Below are 21,313 nucleotides of genomic sequence, written 5' to 3'. Positions count from 1 at the left end.
GGCGGAGCCGTTGATTCTTTGGAGGACTTTGGCTGGGGGTATTTTATACCCAACACCGGTTTTTGGGCATCAAAGAGAGAGTTCCCTACTGGTTTTATAGCAAAAAATAGGAGAAGAAAACTTCTTCCCAAAGAGAGAAAGATCACGAAAGAAGAAGGGTCTTCTTTCTTGCACGTAGCCTTGACGAAGAAGGAGTTCTTCTTCTAGATTTATTTTTTTATTTTTTTTCAAAATAAAAATTAGATTAGATCTAATTTTTAACATATAGATTTAGAGAAAAAATATCAAAAAAAAAATTGGTTGGAATTTGGAGCTCTTTAGAGTTCTAGTTCAAGGAAGAAGATGGATCTTCTTTCTTGTGCGCAGTCTTGAAGAAGGAGTTCTTCTTTTAATTTTTTTTTTATTTTTTTAATATAAAAATTAAATTATATTTTATTTTTAATATAAAAATTTAGAGAAAAAATATCAAAAAAATTTGATTGGGCATTTGGGGATCTCTAGAGTTCTAGATCAAGAAGAAAAGGAGGGAAGAAGAGAGAAGAACGGTTCTTCTCTTGGATCCCTCTTTTGGATTTTTCTAGATCTCAAGATTTCATATGATTTTTAGTATGAGAAATCAGATTAGATCTAATTTTTATCATAGAAAATTAGAGAAGAAAATTTTTTCTTAAGGGTGTGAAAGGAAGAGAGAAAGGTTCTCTCTTATACATGAAAAATTGAGAAGAAAGGGTTCTTTTGATCTCTATTGTAGAGATCAAATACATGGATTCAGGAAGAAAAAGGAGAGGATATCTTTATTCTTTAATTTTATCATGTTCCTCTTAGATCAGCCAAAAGATGGTGTCTTCATGAGCTAGCACTCTCGGAGAGTTCGATCAGTATGAGGACTTTGTGTGGATGCCTGTAGAGGCCGGATATGTATGCAGCTGTCAAGCATCATGAAGAACCATCTACCATAGATTTTGGATGTGGTAATCTACTACCCGCACTCAAGTATAAAGTTTTATATTCAATTAATATTTAGATATGATCTAAATATAAATTAGATATGTCTTGTACTTGCTAAATTTTAGATTTCAGATGTGCATACATGCATATTAGTTCATGTCATAGATCCTGTATGTTGATTTAGATTTGATCTATGCATGCATTATAGATTAAATTATTTAATCTATATATATTCTACTGTAAAATTTTAAAAATGCATGCACATCACCCACCATGCTTCCCTTCAAATAGTATCAAAGCCAGGTTCGTTATGACATAAATATGTATGAATGTAGAGTTGAAATCTAGATTTAGCAATGCATGAGATGTGCTATGATCTGATTTTAGATATGATCTAATATAAAATTAGATCTAATACAATTTAGATTTGATCTAAATTTTTGCATATATGATATGTGAATAAGATTAGATGTTCTGAGTGGCAAAGTACTCAGATTGGGTAATCACCAAGCCGTCTGGTCAGAGGAGCAAGTAGGGTTACATGACCCTCTCTTCCCATTCAATGGGATGCTCTTCATGGCTTGTAGGGGTGCCACTGTGAGATCCTATGAAGAAGAAAGCAAAAAGAGAACTTATTTTCTTGCAAAACCTTAGATCTTAAAACCCTAGGTGTTGTTGTATGTGATACAAGTTGTGAAGAAACTAATTACATCTAATCTTGATTCATCAAAATTACTTTGATTGAAAATCATGAAAATTTAGATTTGATCTAAAAGATTTTATGATTTAATGTAAAAGATTTACATAAAAAAATATTTCATAACCTTAACCCATGTTGATGCTACACTTAATTAAAAATTAAGAAATATATTTTAGATCTAGAATTGTGATTAAAGATCTAATGACATTGCATAAAACATGGGGCATGGGATAACTCAAATTAGGTCCTTTTAATTAGTTTAGATCTAAAGTTAGAATCAAAGACTTAATGGACTAAAAAAAGTAGTTGATCCAATCTAACCAATAATTGATTTAGATTAGATCAAGGGTGCTCTAGATCAAAAATAATAGTTGTAGTTGATCAAGTCTATATCTTTGATCAAACCAAATAGATCTTGATTCAGGCTCAAAGGTCGAGCCCGAGTCATTAAGCTAATTAGATCGCTAGGTGACTCGAGTTGACCCATGTTGTTAAGGTTAATCAGTATGACTGATTTAGGTGCCCTGGACTGACTTGTCTCTAATATTTCTCATGACTTGATAAAGTCAGTGGGAGGATCTATGACATGCCGGTTGGATCCACTAGTCACTAATCCTTCTCATGACTTGGTGAAGTCAGTGGGAGAATTATGACTTATAGGTCGACTAATGTCGTCTAAGATATATTAATCAATTTTTTTAAATTATTAGATCCATAAAATGAGCTAGTTATGGAGATAACTAGATCATAGCCTTCTATTAAAGTGCGTGATAATGAGTCTAATATTTTAAATAGGCATTGGAGGCACCACACACCTGGTGTCTATTACATATTGAAATTATCATCTATTATATAATCATCTTGTTGTACCTTCAGACCAATGCTCAGGTTGGCCGAGCTACACTCGAGCCTGGACATCTGTTTTGTTAGATGCACTTGATGTTGTCATGTAAATGGTTGACCTAATCAAGATTTTCAGTGGAGGTGCTACATGCCTGCTGAAGGGATGCCTGGGGCAAAATCTGATTGCTAGAAATTATTTGGAGAAATAATTAGTTGTGAACCTACCCATGGATGCACTAGGGTTGGCCGATTCACACTCGAGCTTGAATGCAATCTGTGTGGATTCTAGCACCCACTAAGAACTTAAAGTAATTCTTCGGATTGGAGGTAGAGGCTACTAATTCCTATAAAATAGTGGGAGAACCTTTAGACTAAAGTCCAAGTCTTTAGGCTTAAAATAATTCATATACTAATAGGTCAATTGTTCATCTTTTTAAAAATGACTGAAAAATAATCGCTCTCTTTACTGCTAGACAGTGAAAATATTATCAGAACTAACTTCAATAGCCAGTATCAGAAGTTGAATATAGTTTTTGAGCAAATTAATCAGAAAATCTTAGGCTAACCCAAACAGGCTTAAAAGAGAAATTAGCAAATGGTTGCTAGTCAAGATAGTTATATGATAATTCTTTGAAGTTTTTCTATTGAGAATCCTACTATCAGGGTATAGGATACCGACAGTATAAGTCATGTTTCTAAATAGTTGTAAAAGACTTCAGGATAGTAGAAGGTTTGAAAATGGCAAGAGACTCCTAAGTGTAGGACATGGAAGTCTGTTCCAATCTTAACATTAGGAATCATCAAACTTATTTTCAACCCGAAAGATGTCATTTTTAAGTGATTGTCACTTTTGTCCAATCTTATTGATTGTGTTAAAAAGTATGATTATTATAATATCATTGTGAATGATACTATAATAATGAGTAGATAATTGAAAATGACATAAACCCAGTGCCATAGCTTGTTAGTGTAGTGTACATATCTGACTAGTACCTTAGATTAGATAATGTCACTAAAGCCTACTTTTGGCATAGTTGACTTATTCATCTTTTATTAGAAAGGGTGAATGAGCCAGCGATATTCTGAGTTTAGTACATATTGATGCATTTACACTCATGAATATTAGTGCCAAAATAGGGCTTTACTACTTCATTAAATCTTTGACAACCTATCTTGGTATGGGTGTGTCTTGCTTATAAAGCATAAATCTGAATCAATTGAAATATTCAAATGATTATGTAATGAGGTAGGAAAATGAACTGCAAAGAGTATTATAATTCATCGGTTTGACTGATGAAGAGAATACCTTTACAATAAGTTTTGACTTATCTTGGAGAAAATTAGATTCTCTCTTAATGGACCTCTCCTGAGACATCACTAGTTAAAAAGATATTTGAAAAAGAGAATTGAACCTTGTTAGATATGGTTCGATCCATTATGGAGTTTGCTGATCTAGCTGAGGTTATATTTTAGAGACTACTTGATATGTGCTCGAGAATATTCTGAGCAAATCGATCACCAAAACTCCATATGAGATATGAACTTGGGTAATTTGATACTCTCTTACCTTAGGTTTGGGGTGTCAAACTTATGTGAAATTTTTACTAATCGATTAGCTTGAATCTTGGTCTGATAAATAATTTTAAGAATATTTCTCCTACCTTTCTGATGGACATGAGATGTTCATGAATCTTAAGGTATTCTTTTTGGAAAAGAAGTTTCTTTGTGAAGAAACTAATACCGTTAAGAGTAACCTTGGTGAAGCTTAAAAGGTAGAGGAACCAACTCTGGCATAAACCAACAAAACTAGAGTTGATTAGATCAAATCCAAAGTCTGATGTAAAGGCATCCTTGAGTAGATATGGTAAAGTACCATATCAGCTGAATAGATACTTCAGTTTCTAGATTCGAGATGGAGATTTCATCTTTCAGATGGATGCAATACAGAGATCTAACATTGAGAAGTAGCTTGGAGCCATTAAATCTGAAATGAAGTCCATAAAGATTAACGATGTATAGAAATTCATTGGTTCACCTAAAGGGGTAAGACCCATAAGGTGTGAGTGGATTTTATGGATAAGAGGCGCGGATGGAAAGGTAGAGACCTATTAATTATGTCTAATTGCCAAAGAATTTCATCAAGGTTATAGTATTGACTATAACCAGATGGTTTTTTTGTGGCAATCCTCAAGTCCATTCAGATTGAATCAAGCTTCTCAGAGTTAGAATATATATTCTGAATATATGGCTTCGGTAAGAATGAAGTAGAATTCTGTATGTACAAATGGGCTAATAGTTCTGTAAAACTATTCTTTGTGCTGTTTGGATGAAATTTCCTTAATCAAAAATGATATCCTTACATTATAGAGAATAAAAACTTGGTTGTCATCTCTGTTCTCCATAAAGATTTGGAAGGTTATGAGAACCATCCTTAAATATTTATGAAATACTAAGGATGAATGGCTCGTTTATGAAGAATCTGACTGAAAATCTATGGAATACTGATTCCAATTTTTAGTCAGATGGGAATGATAAAGTTGTGTCAGATTGTGTTTTTATCCTAAAAAGATGAGCGACATGCTGGAAAGGTTCCATGCAATAGTTAGTAGCCAATTTTATTTACGATACGGAGTTCTTTGCAGCATTTGATGCTGGTAAAGAAGTTGTTTGGTTATGGAAGTTCATCAACGAGCATGGAGTGGCACCCTCCATTTATAGTCCAGTCTTTCTATATTTACAGCAGTACTGGAGCCATAGCTCAAGCTGAAGAATTGATGTTTCATCTAAGAATCAAACATTTTTTGCATTGCAATCAATTTGTTCGATAAGATTGAAATAAAGTCGACCTTAGGAAGATCGACTGAAAGAAGAACTTGACCGACCCATTGACTAGAGCAATTGGATCTAATGAGTTCAATGATCAAAAATGAAAGATGGGTATTTGATACTAATCTGATTGGCTTTAGTCCAAGTGAGAGTTGTTGGAAAATATATCCTAAAGTCAACCATCGAGGTTATAGATGATTGTGCTCCATATAAGTATATGAATTATAAAATGATAAATGTTATATGACAGATTCATCATAAGGAATATATTTTCTAAAATAGAACTCATATGTTATGATGAAGTTCTTAGAACTACTTCTAAAATGATAAAGGAGGATTTATCATGTGGTTCTTAAATTTTGCTCGCGACCAAATGATACAATTATCACAAGGACGATAATTGTATCGAGTATAGGTCGCTGTATGCTATATTAGTTGGTTATCCTTTTAACCAAGATGTGTGGTGACACGGGTATGGCATATAGGTGATATGTAGGAGTATATTTCACTGAGCGTGACTACTTTCAGAGCACCCTACTGTCAAGGATTGCTCTAATGGGATATAGGTATATGTGTCCCTCAAACCTGAGGCTGTCTCGGTGACTTGCAAGCAACTCACTGTGCTTTGGTACCGGACTATCCAAATTTTTAATTTGATGATGAAAGGTTTCTGGGTACAATCAAGTACTTATGAAGTTTGAGTGCGAGTCAAGATGGGATTGATTGCTCTAAGTAAAATTGAAGATAATGTATCATTGTGTTTCAATTCAGCAAAATTTTGGCCAAAATAGTCTTAGTGAGGAGTCACAGGATTTTTGAGGTTGAGATACAATGTGGATCACTTTTTTTGGATTGACAATTTAACCCAAAGTCATCTTTGAGCATCGAGTATCAAAAAAATAAATTATACGGTAACTATATCCACATGGGTTCTAGAGTGTTGTTGGGCATACATTTGGCCTATCCGAACGTCGGATCCCATTGCTAGATGGTTACATCGATTAGTATAAAAATTATTCTTATGCTACCAGCTTAGGTTCAAACCTATGGGGTCACATACATAAAAGTACCAGTCTAATCAAATAGCTGATCGATGATTATGAATCGTTGAAGAGTTTAATTATCAATTTGATTGATGATTAATCCTATGCAAAGGTTGCAATAAATATTTACTAATGATTAGTAAATTAGAAGAATAATTAATTGATAATATGATTATTAATTAGCTCAATTTGATTGAGTAATGGAGATTAGATTAGATCTATTTGAATTGGATTCAATTAGATTGGTTTTAGACTAATTGGATGCATCTCTATCGAATAATAAGGCTTGTTCCAATTGATTTCAGGGATGCATGAATATGATTCAATTATTTTTATATAGGCTTTGGATTGATTGGATGCAGCCCTATTGTATAATTGAGATTGTTCTAACTGATCTCAGGGATCCAAAATCAAGTTAATGGGATTAGTTTGATATAGGCTTTGATTGGATTTAATGCAATTGGATAATAGGCTTGATTGGATCAAGTCCTATTATCAAGTAGCTTCTCTGATCGCAATCAAGAATCATTCCCTGGATCAATGAGATTTTAATCTAACTAATTACAAATCAAGTTGGAGCCTAATAATAGAGCTAAGACCTAATTAGTTAGTTTGTTATAGCTAATTTCTAAGTTAGTGAGGATTGGGTCCAAGAATTAGTTAGAATTTGACCAAGATCTTGAATCCTATTTGGAATGGGACTCAACCAACTTGAAACACCCCATGTGCCATTTATTCCTCACACTCAACAACCTTTCATCATAAAAAAAAAATTCCCCATGCCCCAATATGAGCCGCACCCCTTTTCTTTCTTCCGTGAAGAAAAAGGAGGTGTCCCTCCTCTTGTAGCCGCCCAAGAAAAAAAGGTAAGGGGGCGTCCAAGAGTAGGACACCCCAAACTCCTCACGCCTACCCTCTCTTCTCCTCTTCTTCTTAGAAATTTTTGTGAGGCTTTATTTCTGGTTTTTGGGCATCAAAGAGAGGGTTCTCTGTTGGTTTTACAGCAAAAAATTGGAGAAGAAAAGTTCTTCTCAAGGAAAGAAAGATCAAGGAAGAGAAGGGTCTTCTTTCTTGCACGCAGCCTTGAAGAAGAAGGAGTTCTTCATCCAGATTTTTTCTTTATTTTTTTTCAAGATAAAAATTAGATTAGATCTAATTTTTAACATATAAATTTAGAGGAGAAATACCAAAAAAAATTTGATTGGAGTTTGGGGCTCTTTGGAGTTCTAGATCAAGAAGATGGATCTTCTTTCTTGTGCACAGCCTTGAAGAAGGAGTTCTTCTTTCAGATTTTTTTTTTATTTTTTTAAGATAAAAATTAGATTAAATTTAATTTTTAATATAAAAATTTAAAAAAATATATCAAAAAAATCTGATTGGATATTTGGGGATCTCTAGAGTTCTAGATTAAGAAAAAAGAGGGAGAAGAAGAGAGAAGAACGGTTCTTCTCTTGGATCCCTCTTTTGGATTTTTTTAGATCTCAAGATTTCATGAAATTTTTAGCATAAAAAAATAGATTAGATATAATTTTTGTCATAAAAAATTAGAAAAATTTTTTTTTCTTAAGGGCATGAAAGGAAGAGAGAAAAGTTCTCTCTTATGCATGAAAAATTGAGAAGAAAGGGTTCTTCTCTTGATCTTTATTATAGAGATCAGATGCATGGATTCAGGAAGAAGGAGAGGGTCTCCTTATTCTTCAATTTTATCATATTCCTCTTTGATCAATCAAAAGATGGCATCTTCATGAGCTAGCACTTTTGGAGAGATCGATCAGCACGAGGACTTCGTGTGGATACCCATAGAGACCGGATGCATGTGCGGCTGCCAAGCATCATGAAGAACCATCTACCATAGATTTTGGATACGGTGATCTGCTACTCATGCTCAGGTATAAAATTTTATATTTAATTAATATTTAGATATGATCTAAATATAGATTAGATATGTCCTGTATTTTCTGAATTTTAGATTTCAGATGTGCATACATGCATATTAGTGAAGAAAAAACCACCTTTTTCCTTTGTAGGATCTTCCAGATTTCATCAAATCTGGGGCAGAATAATTTAAAAAAAAATTATCCTATATTTATTTCAGATCTAAGTCTCTAGATCTAATCTTCAAATCTGATATTAAGTCTAAAATAAATCTAAAAGGGATGAGGAAACAAGTAATACCTCAAGGGTAATCTGATTACCCTGTAGATGATCTCAGCACAGCCCGAGGTTCTGATGTAGCCATGCAAGCGCTTGGCCTCTACCGATATCTACTCAAGTAGGACCTAGAATATCTTCTCCTCACAAATCTACACTCCAAAAATCAGATCTCTATCAGATTTGGAAGTGCTTCAGAACTCCTTCTAAAGTTGGAGCAGCAGCCTCTCAAAGATGTCCTGTAGCCTTCCTGTTCCAGGCGTCACCACACCTTGGATCTTTGCCAGATGGATGTCCAACTCTTTGGATGTGAAGAGGGGAGAGAGAAGAGTAGGGAGGACATAGAGAAGAGGAGAGAATTTTGATTTTGGCTGGGTATTGAGTAGAAAAGTTTTTTTAAACCCTAGGCACAGACAGGGATTTTATAGACCCTGTATGCTGCGCAGTGCCACATCATTCGACCAATCAAAAAATTTCAATAAATTCTGAAAAAATTTTGATTGGTAGAGTGATATCATTTGATCACATTATATAAGAACCCCACCCTCTCTCCTATGTTGGCACCAACTTTGGATAAGCACAAGCAAGGTGGTGCCAAAGAGTCCATGTTTATCAGGACTCTTTCATTCTTATCCATTTGGGGCGCCCACTTTAATCCAATTGGGCTCACGCCATAATCTGATTATGGCACCCAATTTGATATGGTTTAGGCATGTGGACACTCCACAAAAATCTTCCAATGAGCTCTCTTCAGTTTAAGACCCATATGTCAACATTTGACAGATGTCCTAAAATGAAATTGGCAGGTGACAGGAATTAGCAGGTGCTTGTCTTAAATTTATCTCATGAATTAAGACAAGCCTTTTCTGAGCTGGACAAGCTTCATTTAGATTGAGAGAAATCTTCTCAAGGTTCTTTGGGTGAGTGAAATCACATTTGGTTCAGTCGAGATGAAAAAGATTATACGAGGAAAAAGTTAGGCTCAATCGTGTGCTAGCACGATTTCCTTGAACCTAATTGGATCATATCCAAATCAATTGGGTTAGCCCAATTAATGACATCCAAATCCTAATCTTTGTTTGTGTGATCTAGTTAGGTTTAATTCTATATGGTAATGAGACATGTCGTGATCTCATCATCGATATTATCGAAACTCTTTTTGATGGACTAGAACTTTTCTAATTCAGACAATTAGAATGATTGATCATCAATATCATTCTAATTGCTTCCAAAATCCACCAGGGACACCTAGCAGTATGTGATGGCAACCCATCAGAACTGAAGATGAACCTCTCAGTGCAGCTACCTGTATGATTGAGTTCCTCTATCATGAGTCCCGACTGAACTAGGGTTAAGGTGAACTCGTCAAACCCAACATCAGTCATATGAATCAATCGATCGATCTGAGTCCGATGTGAAACCCCAATAGAAAACTCTTTTTTCATTATTTCACTCTGCCATGACCATGGACTTAAGGATTCAATCTTTCGATCATCATAGGACTACTCCTTTCATCTACCGAGGTTGATAGATTCCATCATGGTGTGACCTAGTTCCTATAATGAATATGCTACAGTCAACATATACCTCAGGGTTTCGAATGGCTAGGAGACTGAGTTATGGTATAGTCAAACTATAACACACTCAAGGTGAACTATCGATGCATCTCAGGTCAAAGAACTAGACACACAACTGCAGCATCGAGCTAGTCATCGACGAGAAGGTAGACTTTCTTATGACTGCTTGATATGGTCACGCTCAGTACTCTCGTTCTCAATGAATACCTGTACTCTCACTCCGATGTCTCCACACTATAGACTCAAGACACATCTATCCTAAGGAAGCGATCGTACACCAACCTTCTAGATCGATCACCATCCTCGTGATGATCCTATGGTCAGGAGCTGTTTATGAGTTAGTTATATAAATTCATGCCTTAAATTGTCAACTCTTAAAAATATAAATTGACATTCTTACTAACTCAAAGGATGTATCACAGATACAATGTACATAATGTGATAGAAGAATAACCCATTTATTGATTTATAGTCAGAATTATAAATTTGCCCTTAAATTTATACAGGAATGTGTCAGCCAATCTGGCATCTAGGGCACACATCTAACAAACTCCCACTTGACCTAATGCCAATTGGCTACATATCTAAGTCTCATCTTCTCAAGGTGGGCTTCGATCTTTTGCTGGCCCAATGGCTTTGTCAGTGGGTCTGCCACATTGTCTGTGGAGTCGACTCTCTTAACCTCAACATAACCATTTTCGAGGTAATCATGGATCAAATGGAATCACCGCTCGATGTGCTTGAACTTCTGGTGAGACCTTGGCTCCTTAGCTAGGGCTATGGTGCCATTATTATCATAGTAAAGAGGTATGGCATCCGATGACATCACTCCAAGCTCTACGGCAAACTTCTTGTACCAAAATACCTCCTTCGCAGCTTTCGATGCAGCAATGTACTCTGCCTCCACGGTGGAATCAGCAATCACCATCTGTGTGGAACTCTTCCAGCTAACTGCACCACCATTGCAAATGAACAGACTCCCAAATGTCGACTTTTGATCATCTATATCAGACATAAAGTCTGAATCTGTATATCTCTGAATCTGGAGTTCTCCATTCCCAAAGACTAGAAACATATCCTTAGTCCTTCTCAAGTACTTAAGGATACATTTCACAGAAGTCCAGTGCTCTTCACCTGGATTTGACTGATATCTGCTTGTGACACTCACAGCATGGGCTATATCAGGTCGTGTACATAGCATGGCATACATGAGGCTTCCTATTATCGAAGCATAAGGGATCTTGCTCATGCATTCAATCTCCTCAGGTGTGCTAGGGCACATCTTCTTGGAGAGATGAATGCCATGTCTAAAAGGTACTAAACTTCTTTTGGAGTTTTTCATGCTAAACTATTTTAGCACCTCCTCTATGTACATCTTCTGTGAAAGTCCGAGCATCCTATTTGGTCTATCTCTATAGATCTTAATACCCAGTATAAAGGATGCCTCTCCTAGATCTTTCATAAAGAACTCCTTAGACAACCATACTTTGACTAAGGTCAACATGGAAATGTCATTCCCAATTAGGAGGATGTCATCTACGTACAATACGAGGAAGACAACTACGCTCCCATTGACCTTTTTGAACACACATGGTTTCTCCTTGTTCTTGATGAAACCAAACATTTTGATGACATCATTGAAATGAGTATTCCAACTCCGAGATGCTTGCTTAAGTCCATAAATGGACCTTTGCAGCTTGCAGACCTTGTGATCATCATCACAGGATATGAAACCAAGTGGTTGTTCTATATAGATATCTTCCTCAAGATATCCATTTAAGAATGCCATTTTCACGTCCATCTGCCATATTTCATAATCGAAATAGGTTGCAATAGCAAGCAATGTGCGGATGGATTTTAGCATGGCTACAGGTGAGAAGGTATCCTGATAGTCAATGCCTTCGAGCTGACTATAACCTTTCGCTACGAGCCTAGCCTTGAATGTCTCCACATTCCCATCTACACCTATCTTTCTCTTGAAGATCCATTTACACCCAATAGGTACAATACCTTCAGGTAGATCTACCAAGGTCCAGACTTGGTTTGAGTGTATCGAGTTAATTTCTGATCTCATTGCCTCTAACCATTTCTCGGAGTCGATATCTGATATCGCCTCGTCATAGGTCTTAGGATCTCACCATGAACCCCATTTCCCATGAGGAACATTTTCTCTACATCCTCTTGTATGGTACCTAAGTATCTTTCAGGAGGACAAAAAATCTTAGTCGATCTACGAGGTGGAAGAGGTTGTGTTAAGACTGATTTTGATTGATTTGGTTCCTCAGATTCTTTAGCTCGTTGCTCTTGAGAGACATTCTCCTTGAGCTTAATTATTTTTCTGATGCCACCATCTTGAATAAAATATTTTTCAAAAAAAATAGCATTTCGACTCACAATCACATTGTGGTCTTCTGGAATATAGATATAGTATCCTAATGACTCTTTAGGATATCCTATGAATCGAGCTCTAAAAGACCTGAACTCTAACTTGTCTGCCTGTTGTCTCTTGACATGAGCCGGACAACCCCAAATTCTGAGATGATTCAGACTTGGCTTCTTACCATGCCATATCTCATACGGTGTGGTAGGAATGATTTTAGAGAGAATCCTATTCAATACAAAAATTACTATCATGAGACAATATCCCCAAAGAAATTCAGAGAGGTCCGTGAAGCTCATTATGGAACAGACCATATCTAATAGGGTCTGGTTTCTCCGTTCTGAAATCCCGTTGAGTTGATGCATTCCAGGTGGCGTCCATTGAGAGACTATACCATTGTTCTTAAGATAGTCTACGAAATTCCGACTAAGGTATTCACCTCCTCGATCTGATCGAAGAACCTTAATGGGATTTTCTGTTTGTTTTTATACCTCATGTCTGAATTATTTGAACCTTTCAAAAGCTTCAGACTTGTGTTTCATTAGAAACACATATCCATACCTAGACATATCATCGATAAAGATAATGAAGTAGACATAATTGCCTCTAGCTGGCACATCAAATGGGCCGCCACATCTGTATGTACTAGGGCAAGTAGATCTGTGGCCCTTTCCCCATGTCCCACAAAAGGGAGTTTGGTCATTTTGCCTTGAAGGCATGATTCACAAACTGGATATGACTCGAAAGTCAACAGACTCAATAGCTCAAATTTCTCCAATTTGTTAACCTTGTCTTCCGCTATATGACCTAGCCTTTAGGTACCACAGATACCTATTATTTAGACTATCTCTAGGCCTTTTAATTCCTATGATATTCATATTTTGCTCGATATTAAATACAGATACATCAACATGTAACTGATAGAGACCGTTAATGATAAAATCATTTGCAACTTTATTATTTTTATGAAAAATATTACAATGGTCCTTATGAAAGCTAATCACATAGCCATCTTGTGCTAAACATGAAACAGAAATCAAATTCATGCTTGCTGCAGGCACATAATAACAGTCTCTTAAAACTAAATCTAATCCTAACGGTAATCACAGAGGGTAGATTTCCACAGCCACAGCAGCAACTCTTGCTCCGTTCCTGACGTGTAGGGTCATCTCCCCATCCCTCAGCCTCCTGCTCTTCTCAAGACCCTGCATAGAAGTGCACAAATGAGCACTAGAACCAGAGTAAAGCACCCTATTGGATGCAGAAGAAACTGTAAGGTTATATTCTAAAATGAGCATACCTCCAGAAGGACCATCCTTCTTGCTCTTTAGGGTGGCCAGGTACTGAGGACAGTTTCGCTTCCAATGGCCATCGGATTGGCAGTGGAAATATTTTTCTTTATCAGTAGCCTTCTTCTTCAGTTCTGTCTTCTTCTTCTTGCCATCCACCTTCTGCTTCTTCGCAGACTTCTTTTTCTTTCCAAAAGATTTTCTCTTGGAAGAAGTCTGCTCCACAGTAAGAACTGAGCCTTTTGAACCCTTCATAGAAAGCTCAGCCGTAACCAGCATGTTCACTAACTCGGCCAAGGTACACTACATCTTATGCATATGGAAGTTCATGATGAACTGACCATATGCATCGGACAAGGACTGAAGGATCACATCAATCTAAAAATTCTTGTCTAAGATGATACCGAACTTCTCAAGCTCCTCAAGGTTCTTGATCATTGTCAAACAATGATCTTGGACTGACTGTCTATCATGCATTTTAGCCTTAAAAAGTCTTTGATAGACTTGATACTTGACTGCACGACTCTGTTCACCAAACAACTCTTGTAGGTGAGCCAACATTTGGCGGGTAGTCAAAATATTTTTATGCTGGCGCTGCAAGTCATCAGACATTGCACCCAACATGTAGTATCTTGCTTTGTTATCATCATCCATCCACTTTTTCAGAGATGCTCTCTGTTCAGTAGTCGGACGTGCTGGCATGGCAGGTGGGTCCTGATCCAAGACATGAGTCAATTTTCAAAACCCAAAATAATTCTGTAGTTCCTCAACCAGTCCTTGAAATTGGATCCAGTCAATCTGTGGGTGTCTATTATTTTGGTCAGGGGGTTAAAGGTAGACATGTTTCCTGTAGAGAGTCGAAAGTTTCTAGTTAGATTTTGTAATCAGACTTAACCAATTTGTTTAAGGGTTTCATTTTTAAACAAATTAGGCTCTCACTATTTTTTCAGATCCCTACACTCCCTTGGTAGAGATGTGAAAATCTCCATGATCAGTGATTTCTAGTGGGTGGTGCGGTCTCACTGACTGGCTCACCACCTCACCTAACAGTTATTGGTGATGGTTCAACCGATGAGTGGACAACTCTTGTCCAATGATTCTCTAATCATGGTGCACCCAAAATTTGGTCTCTAATTCATGAAGCTCACCGTGTCCGGAATATTGCTCCAATCTTTAGTTAAGTCAAACCCACCATTTGCATGAACTAGATTCCTGATTGGGTCTCTCACCGTATCCGAAATATTGAGCCCAACCCATTCTCTAATCCGTAGCATCCAATGCCTAATGGACATGGTTGCATCTTTCCGGTGCAACTGAGCCACTATAACCAGTCGAGAACAATCAACCTCGGGAACGGCCCGTACATCCACAGTGGTGGAAGACCTAGACTTAATATTTTCTTAGGGAGATTTGATTTAGGTCTCATTAAACTTGACTTGACATAGTCATAACAATTATGACTAACCTAGTGGCATGGGTTAGCTCGAATTGTTAGCCACCTCTAATCAGAACTGAGTCAACACATATGGTCAGGTAAGTGAGATTAGTGGGAGGGATATGCCATTAACTCGACAAGAACGTATTCGAGTCGAGTAGCTCCCAATTAAAAACCAGTCGATCGCATCTGCCCAACTTACCTTAGACACCAAATTGTCGAACCATAACTAATTGGGTTAGCCTACAATCCAAGCTTTAACCTCTGAGCCAAATTAGGTCTTAACTTGATCGAGTCACATCTAAATATGATTTGACCTTGACCCAGACTTAATCCTATTAGGTTGATCAATTATTAGCTTTCATGATCCCACCTAACCAACTCTTGATTCAGTTTGATCAACCGCTAGACCTAATTGAGCTACCCAAGCCCGAACCTAATTTTATGAAAATATCTTAGATATGAAATTCTCAATTTTAGATCTAACTTAATTTCATAAGCTTAATTCATTAATTAAGTTTGGGTTCATAAACAAAGCATGTAAAATAAATCCTAAGGTTTCAGGATCTAGGATTTTACAGAAAAGTAAGTTTTGATTTCTGATTAAGGATGAACGCGCGGTACCCCTACACGTCATATGAACACCCCATTGAATGGAAAGAGAGGATCTTAAAACTCTACTTCGTTCTTATGACTGGACGACCATGAGGAACACCTTAATCAGAAATATAAATTTAACTACAAAACTAGTTAGATCTAAATTAACATATCACATATACAATTTAAGATCTAACTAATACATGCTTTGCATACATCTCATGTATAAAAAATTGATCTAATTAACATACTTTTAGATCTGATACATCACATGTAATATCTAAAAAATAAGATTTAAATTGAACTATTCAAAATTAAATCTATTCTAGACAAGTTATTGGAATAATTCTACAACTAGTCTAGGCATGCAACAGATCAATTTTATGAAAAATTAAAATTTTATTTTCTATTTTTTGATCTAATTATAATACTTATAATATCAAGAAAATAGAGAATAAATTAAATTTAATTCATATTTTAATCTTATTAAAATATAAAACTTAAGACTATTCATGGATTCAACTAATCCTAGTCTAGTCATGCATCTCATGCATGTTAGATCTTCTTAGATTTAATTTTAAATATTTTAATTTTAGATCCTATCATATCTGATGTGATATATGAAATTATTTAATATAAGATAAATTAAAATTAAAATCAGATCTAAAATAGATCTGAAATAGAGTCAAGAACCTGGCTCTGATACCAGTTGAAGGAAAAACCATCTTTTTTCTTTGTAGGATCTTTCAGATTTTATCAAATCTGAGATGGAATAATTTAAAAAAAAAAAAATCCTATATTTATTTTAGATCTAAGTCTCTAGATCTAATCTTCATATCTAATATTATATCTAAAATAAATCTAAAAGGGATGAGGAAATAAGTAAGACCTCAAGGGTAATCTGATTACCCTATAGATGATCTCAGCACAATCCGAGGTTCTGATGTAGCCACCTAAGAACCTGGCCTCTACCAATATCCACTCAGGTAGGACCTAAAATATCTTCTCCTCATGAATCTATGCTCCAAAAATCAGATCTCTATCTGATTTGAAAGTGCTTCAGAACTCCTTCTGAAGTTGGAACAGCAGCCTGTCGAAGATGTCCTGCAGCTTTCCTGTTCCAAGCATCACCACGCCTTGGATCTTTGCCAGATGGACATACAACTCTTTGGACGTGAAGAGGGGAGAGAGGAGAGCAGGGAAGATACAAAGAAGAGGAGAGGATTATCATTTTGGCTAGGTATTGAGCAGAAACTTTTTTTTAAACCCTAGGCGCAGACAGGGATTTTATAGACCCTGTATGCTGCGCAGTGCCACATCATTCAACCAATCAAAAAATTTCAATAAATTTTGAAAAAATTTTGATTGATGGAGTGATATCATCTGATCATATCAGATAAGAACCCCCATCCTCTCTCCTATGTTGGCACCAACTTTGGATAAGCACAAGCAAGGTGGCGCCAAAGAGTCCATATTTATCAAGACTCTTTCATTCTTATCCATTTGGGGCACCCACTTTAATCCAATTGGACTCACACCATAATTTAATTATGGCACCTAATTTGATATGGTTTAGACATGTGGATACTCCACAAAAATCTTTCAATGAGCTCTCTTCAATTTAAGACCCATATGTCAATATTTGACAGATGTCCTAAAATGAAATTGGCAGGTGACAGGAATTAACAGGTGCTTATCTTAAATTCATCTCATGAATTAAGACAAGCCTTCTCTAAGCTAGACAAGCATCATTTAAACTGAGAAAAACCTTCTCAAGATTCTCTAGGTGAGTCAAATCATATTTGGCTTAGTCGAGATGAAAAAGATTACACGAGAAGAAAGTTAGGCTCAATCGTGTGCTAGCACAATTTCCTTGAACCTAATTGGATCTTATCCAAATCAATTGGGTTAGCCCAATTGATGACATCCAGATGCTAACCCTTATTTGTGTGACCCAGTTAGGTTCAATTTTGTATGGTAATGAGACATGTCGTGATCTCATCATCGACATCATCGAAACTCCTTTCGATGGACCAGAACTCTTTTGATTCAGACAATTAGAATGATCGATCATCAATATCATTCTAATTGCTCCCAAAATTCATCAGTGACACCTAGCAGTATGTGGTGGCAACCCATCAGAACTGAAGACGAACCTCTCGATGCAGCTACCTGTGTGATTGAGTTCCTCTATCATGAGTCCCGACTGAATTAGGGTTAAGGTGAACTTGTCAAACCCAACATCAGTCATATGAATCAATCGATCGATCTGAGTCCAATGTGAAACCCCAATGAAAAACTCTTTTTTCATTATTTCACTCTGCCATCGCCATGGGCTTAAGGACTCAATCTTTCGATCGTCATAGGACTACTTCTCTCATCTATCGAGGTTGATAGATTCCATCTTGGTGCGATCTAGTTTCTACAATGAATATGCTACAGCCAACATACACCTCAGAATTTTGAATGACTAGGAGATCGAGTTATGGTATAGTCAAACTATAACACACTCAAGGTGAACTGTCGATGCACCTCAGGTCAAAGAGCTAGACACACAACTGCAGCATCGAGCTAGTCATCGATGAGAAGGTAGACTTCCTTATGACTGCTCGATATGGTCATGCTCAGTACTCTCATTCTCAATGAATATCTGTACTCTCACTTCAATATCTCCACACCGTAGACTCAAGACACATCTACTCTAAGAAAGTGATCGTACACCAACCTTCTAAATCGATCACCATCCTCGTGATGATCCTATGGTCAGGAGTTGTTTATGAGTTAGTTTTGTAAATTCGTGCCTTAAATTTTCAACTCTTAAAAATATGAATTGACATTCCTACTAACTCAAAAGATGTATCACAGACACAATGTACACAATGTGATAGAAGAATAACTCATTTATTGATTTATAGTCAAAATTATAAATTTGCCCTTAGATTTGTACAGGAATGTGTCAGCTAATCTAGCATCTAGGACACACATCTAACAATTAGTTCATGTCATAGATCCTGTATGGTGATTTAGATTTGATCTATGCATGCATTATAGATTAAATTATTTAATCTATATATGCTTCACTGTAAAATTTTAAAAATTCATGCACATCACCCACCATGCTTCTCTTCAAGTTGTACACACATCTGGCCTTTACGGGAAGTCCACTCAAAGCTTCAATCTGATCGGTTTTCTTGGGAGTGCTAGCTCGCATGAAGACCTACTTCTTGACTGATTTGGATCTTTTTTTCAAATCTTTAGAACCTTTTCAAAGGTTGAAGATGGTCATCTAGATGAGATGAGGATGTGAAAGAAAAAAAGAGTAGAAATAATTTTTTCTCATATGTTTTCTCTCTTCCCAAACCCTAAGGACTAAACCTTAGAAAAATAGATTTTGTGCACACCCCAAGAGAAAGTACTCTCCTTCTCTTTTCACATCATGAACCCATGACCAAGGACTTCTCATTGTGAAAGCCCATGTTCTGGTCTCTTACTTATACAAAAGAGAGAATAAAATCCCTTTTTATGGGCATGTAAGATGTTGGGTGAAGAGTCTTAAGGATCTTGGATTGTACCACAAGATGTCACCTCTCTTCACAATTCCACATCCAAAACATGCCCAAAAAAGTATGAGACGCCCCTTCCAATATTTTTTTGTGGTAAATCAATTCTCCAACTAATTTTTCATTAAAACTCTCCTCAAAATATCACACACATAAGGATAAGAAAATAATTTGGCATGGAGAGGTTGTAGATAATGTCAAACATTATTTATATGGTATCCTATTTTAAATCAGATTTGAACATACCATTTAAAATTTGATTCTATCCAAATTTGGATGTGAGATAGAGAAGAGAAAGGACTCTTTGGCATGAAAAAATCTCATACACAAACTATTTCACAATGGTGATACATGACATCAAAAATTATGGCACAAGAGGGAGAAGAGTCAATTCCAATATGGACTCTTAATTTCCTTATTTAAATCCCAACCAAATAATATCTGGTTTAGCACAAATAAAATAGATAAAACTTAATCTAATTAGGTTCATAAATTTTTAATCAAATCTCAATCAAACTAAGAATTGATTGAACCAAAATTCTGATCAAATCAGGGATAATTTTTCCTTAGCGATTAGGTCATCTCATAACCTAATCGGGTCAAACCTAATTGAATCTAATTCAATTAAATTTTATTTAATCCTCTTCGCTCAATCAAATTGAGATAATCAATAATCTAATTACTAATTAATTTTTATTTATTTACTAGCACTTGGTGAATTAATTTATTACAACTTTTGCATAAGGTTAATCATGAATCAAATTGATGATTAAGCTCTTGAATGATTTTCAATCGTTGATCAGCCACATGATCTGTCAGAAACTTCTTTTGAGTGTAACCCCATAGGTTTGAACTTAAACTAGTAGAATAGGAATAACTTTCTGAACCAATCGATGGAACCATCTAGCAATGGTGACCTGATATCCGGATAGGTTGAATGATGGCAAAGCAATATTCAAGAACCTATTGGTATATAGTTACCATATAATTTATTCCTTTGATCCTAATACTCGAGGATGACCAAAGATTTAATTATCAATCTTAGATAAGTCATCCACATTATAATCCAACCTTTCAAATTCATCTCTTGGATTATCCGAGCTCAGATTTTGCTAAATCAAATACATTAACTCCTACTAATTTAGAGGGGTCAATCTCATCTTGACTCATGCACCGACTTGATAAGTACTTGATTGCATTCAAAAATCTTTTATCATTAAATTAGAAACTCAAATAGTCCAACACTAAAGTATAGTGAGTTGCTTGCAAGTCACCATAGTGATATCTGATCAGAGGGACACATACCCATACCCTTCGTGAGATACTCTTAACAGTAGAGTGCTCTATAGTTAGTCATGTTCCATGATGATGTACTCCTATATCTCATCTACATGCCATATTAGTGACTCCACACCAATTGGTTACGAGAATAATCAATGCATATAGCACACAACGACCTACACTTGATATCACTATCATCCCAGTAATAGCGTATCATTTGGTCACGAACCAGTTTAAAGATTATATGATAAATTTTTTTTATCGATCAAAGTAATCCTAAAGACTTTATCACAACATAGAATTTTGTTAGAAGATGTAATCTTGTAATGAAAAAGGTCAAATAACTTTTATTATTGATTAATCATATACATTAGCGCATTGCCAAACGATTGACTTTAGGACATATTTCTCAACACCCACAATCAACACCATATCAGGTGCTGGTCAGCCCAAGAGAGAGAAAATTTTCAGTGCAAGTAGGATTCCTAATATCTCATCCAAAACAGATCTGATTCGAATCCAATTCGAAGCTGGTTCGAAATAATTTTAAAAGGCTGTCAATCCTAAGCTCTTTAAGACTTTTGTACCAAGTCTAACTTGATATTTTACATCCAATTAAGTTTCATTAATTCAAATCTAATCTAAAATTAATTAGCACTTAAATCTAATTTCTCATATGCTCA

Source organism: Elaeis guineensis, chromosome 16 (genome assembly GCF_000442705.2).
Source record: "Elaeis guineensis isolate ETL-2024a chromosome 16, EG11, whole genome shotgun sequence".
Lineage (NCBI taxonomy): Eukaryota > Viridiplantae > Streptophyta > Magnoliopsida > Arecales > Arecaceae > Elaeis > Elaeis guineensis.
Note: the sequence above shows the minus strand (reverse complement) of the source record.